The sequence below is a fragment of the Otolemur garnettii genome, unplaced genomic scaffold (genome assembly GCF_000181295.1).
Source record: "Otolemur garnettii isolate 467f Iridium unplaced genomic scaffold, OtoGar3 scaffold00172, whole genome shotgun sequence".
NCBI classification, from domain to species: Eukaryota; Metazoa; Chordata; class Mammalia; order Primates; family Galagidae; genus Otolemur; species Otolemur garnettii.
The window spans coordinates 2,153,344-2,158,018 of record NW_003852567.1 but is presented as its reverse complement, the minus strand read 5'-3'; positions in this window follow the sequence as shown (position 1 = coordinate 2,158,018).

The window sequence follows — 4,675 nt, the reverse complement described above, 5'->3', positions numbered from 1 at the left end:
AGCCCAGGAGTTGGAGGTTGCTGTGAGCTATAATGCCACGGCACTCTACCCAGGGGGACAGCTTGAGGCTCTGTCTCAAAAAAAAAAAATAAAATAAAATAAAAGAATGTAGAGACCAAGGAGAAAGGCCTGAGAAAAAAACAAATCTCCCAACACACTGACCTTGGACTCTGGCCATCAGAACTGTGAGAAAATAAATTTCAGTTGTTAATCTATCCAATCTGTAGTATTTTGTTTTGGCAGCCTTAGCAAAGTAATATGCACATGATTAAAAGATCTTCATACTTATGCCCCTTCCTATATGTTCACACAAATTCTTCTTCCTCAGAAGTCCTTATTCCTGATTTTCCAGTCTTTCTTTTTCAAGGCCTCTAACCAACCAATGTACTCACTGCCATCCAGTGAGGTTATATCTAACCTTAGGCCACTTCTCTTTTTATTAAAATTGGATGGTACACTTGTCAAAGCTCCTCAGTTGGGAAGATTTCTCCTCATCATTCTCTTTTAGGGTCATCACTATTTTCTTTCTTTTTTTTTTTTTTTGAGACAGAGTCTCACTTGTTGCCTTGATTGGAGTGCTCTGGCATGACAGCTCACAGCAACCTCAAACACTTGGGCCAAGCGATTCTCTTGTCTCAGCTTCCCTAGTAGCTGGGACTACAGGCACCTGCCACAATGCCCAGCTATTTTTAGAGGCCGTGTCTCGAGCTTGCACAGTCTGGTCTCAAACCTGTGAGCTCAAGCAATCCACCTGCCTCGGCCTCCCGGAGTCCTAGGATTACAGGCGTGAGCCACCTTTCCCAGCCCATCATCACTATTTTCTGGTTATATTTTATCATCCTCAGATAAAACAGAGGTCAGCCTCCTCTGTTAGCTGGTCATAAGGGCATATGTGGCAACAGAAATAAGCTGAATGACAGGTGCCAAAGTAATAGCTGTAGATGATTTGGGAGTCTGTGCCATCTGTGGCTTAGGATCTTAGGCCATATTTGTGTCTCATTCTGTACATACCACTTCCGTCCTATGGGAGATTGCTCCTGGACCACCTATGACTTGGTGGGTCTGACAAACCAAACGGATGATGGATTGTGTTATCCTTGTGGTTGATGTCTTATAATCAAGCATTCTCCATCTCTATTACAGCCAGGTGCTTTTTTTTTTTTTTTTTGTAGAGACAGAGTTTCACTTTATCACCCTTGGTAGAGTTCTCTGGCATCACACAGCTCACAGCAACCTCCAACTCCTAGGCTTAGGTGATTCCCTTGCCTCAGCCTCCCAAGTAGCTGGGACTACAGGCGCCCGCCACAACGCCCGGCTATTTTTTTGTTGCAGTTCGCTGGGGCCAGATTTGAACCCTGCCACCCTCGGTATATGGGGCCGGCACCCTGCCCACTGAGCCACAGGCGCCATCCCAGGTGCTGTTTTTTTAAAAATCTGTAATTCTCTGCTATAGATACCATAGTCTTATTCTGGAACCCTAAAGGTCTAGATTGTGATTCTCTTTTTGGAGAAACTCCACATGATGTATTTTGCCACAGTCTTAGTCTATTCGTTCTGCAATAACAAAATACCTGAGACTGGGTGATTGATAACAGAAATTTCTCATAGTTCTGCAGCTTGGGAAATCTGAGATCATGGTGCTGGAAGGTATGGTGTTTGCTTCCAAGATGGTGTCTCTTGTTGCATTCGTGAATGGCAAAGGTGAAGGGCAAGCAGGGCCAAATGCTACGTGAAGCTGTTTTTTTTTTTTTTTTTTTTTCACTCTGTTGCTGAGGATAGAGTCCAGTGGCATCAGCCTAGCTCACAGCAACCTCAAACTCCTGTGTTTTGTGATCCTCCTCCCTCACCCTCCCAAGTAGCTGGGAATACATACAAGTGCCCACCATAGTGCCTGGCTTATTTTCCTATTTTTAGTAGAGACAGGGGTGTTGCTTTGCACAGGCTGGTTTTGAATGCCTGCCCTCAAACAATTCTCCTGTTTCGGCCTCCTATAGTGCTAGGATTCCAGGTGTGAGCCACCTGGCCTGACCTTCTCTGAGCCTTTTGATCCCTACTTTCATCATTTCCTACAGCAGTTCTGACATATCACTTCACTCAGGAAAGCCCTTCACTTTTTCTAAGCCTAAGCTCTTAAGGATTATCCTGGCTATATGTTAACACCATCTCTCAGGATCCTGTCAGAGTGTTAAATCCTGTGTTCTAGGTTGATAACCTCTCCCTCAACCAATTAGGTTTTCTGCCTAATTTAATTTGATAATCAGAATCCTTAGAATTCAGCTCCATTAGTATTCTCCTGGTTTCCATCAGTATATGTTGGTTATGTTCTATAGCATCTTTAGCTATCATCCCTTTCCTCCCTTGTCAGGTTCTGGTCATTCATGTTGTTATTTAATGCTAGTTATTGGTCTAATAGCCAGGTTGAGACTTTGGGGTAGATCCAGGTGGGGAGGGACGCATCTATCTTATAAGGCAGAGATTTCTGCATCACCTTCAAGCAAAGGGGAGAGTATAACAAGGAGGAATGGGCAACTGAAAAAGGCCCAGAAAAACAGGGGAAAGTAGAGGGTCAAGGTTCTCAAGTACACTGACCTAGATATTGCTATCCTATGTCTCCCATTTTCACTACTCAATCAGGACTCTAACTGTAGTTGTAGCCAACCTGCCAGGGCTTTCAACCTTCTCTGAAGCTCTGAAAATCTCCTATCCTATGTCTGATTTTCAGGTTTTTGCATTCTCTGCCTGTAGGAGTTGATAGTCTCTATATACTGCCAAGGCAGCCCTTTGACTTTCACCCTTAGTCTTTTTTTTTTTTTTAATTAAATCATAGCTGTGTACATTAATGCAGTCATGGGGTACAGTGTGCTGGTTTTATATACAATTTGAAATACTTTCATCAAACTGGTTAACATAGCCTTCATATCATTTTCTTAGTTATTGTGTTAAGACATTTATATTCTACATTTAGAAAAATTCACATGTACCCTTGTAAGCCTGGGCGAAAATTTTATGAGGAGGACACCCTTAGTCTTTATTGTCTTTCTCTGGAGGATTTATTATCTACAACAAAAACCATCTGATTACTTCCCAAATGCCTGGTACAGGGGTCCTCAAACTTTTTAAACAGGGGGCCAGTTCACTGTCCCTCAGACCGTTGGAGGCCTGGACTGTGGGTCCTGGGACGAGTTGGCTGCAAAGCAGGATAGGCAGTGGAGGCAAAAGCACCCGGGGGGCTGGATAAATGTCCTAGATGGGTTGCATGTGGCCCACGGGCCGTAGTTTGAGGATGCCTGGCCTGATACATCACACACCCTTACTCCAAAGCATTCCTTTCCCTGGGGAGAACATCCCAATTTATCACTAGTGAAAATTTTGCTAATTGGTTTACTATGACATACTGGGGCCTAACAGTGCTCTGCCTGCCACTACTGATGGTGTCCTCAACACCAACAGGCTGGTGAGTGATCTCACTCCCAAATCCCATTTTGGAGGTCACTCCTCGCACTAATTGTTATACATTGGTCCTCCCAGGAAGTAGAGATTTGAATGCAGGAAGAGAGTGAAAGAAGCAGGATTGGATAGCAGGAAAAAGTTCGGTTGCAATTCATTCACAAGTCTCAGTTCATTCGATGCAGAGCACTGAAGCAAACCTGTCCCAAACTGGAGGTAGGGTAACCAGGCCTTTATAGTCCTACACTAGTCAGTCTTTGGATATAGGCTACCTTTGGAAAGAGGGTATGATTTTATTTATTTTTAATTTTTCTTTTTTTAGCACAGGATCTTGCTTTGTCACCTAGGCTGGAGCACAGTGATATGATCAGAGCTCACTGTGACCCCAAACTCCTCAGCTCAAGCAATCTCTGCCTCAGCTTCATTAGTATCTGAGACCATAGGCATGTGTTACCACAAGAAGGCATGAGTTTAAATGAGGCAGCCCGCGGATGCTTAATGACAGCTGATAGCCCTTAACACTCGGCAGCTGGGAGAGGGAGGGATTCCGTTCAAAAGGATAGAGGTCTGGGGAGCACGCTATAGCATCTCTAAAATACGCTTGCTATTGTCTGAATCATTTACAATGGGAAAGAATTCATGGTTTTTGTGTGATAAGAAAAAGTTCTTAAGAAAATACAAGCAAAAAGAAGAAAATAGAAATCACCCATAATCTTTCCACTAAGGGTTAACCACTGCTAATATGTGGAAATCTTTTCAGAATTTCAAATTTAGAATTTTATAGATATACACACAATTATATATACATGCATACATAATTTTAGAAAAATGAGACCACATTGTGTATATTTTTAGTAGCTCCTAACAGTTAGCAATGTTTTATAAGTATCTTTCCATATTCTACAACATCTTTTTAGAATTTTTAAAGTTTTAAGTTACAGTAAAAATGGAGCAGATAATACAGAGTTCCCATATTATCTCTCTTTCCCCAGTTTCCTCTAGTAATAACATTTTTCATTAGTGTGGTAAATTAGTTACAGTTAATGAACCAGTATTGATCCATGATTATTAGCTAAAGTCCACAGTTTACCTTAAGGTTCACTCTGTTTTATACTATTACAGTATCATGCAGTGTGGTTTAAGTGTCTCAAAGTGCCCTATACTTCACCTACTCACCCCCTTCCTCGACTCCTTATCTTCTTTTTTTTTTTTTTTTTTTTGAATTCAT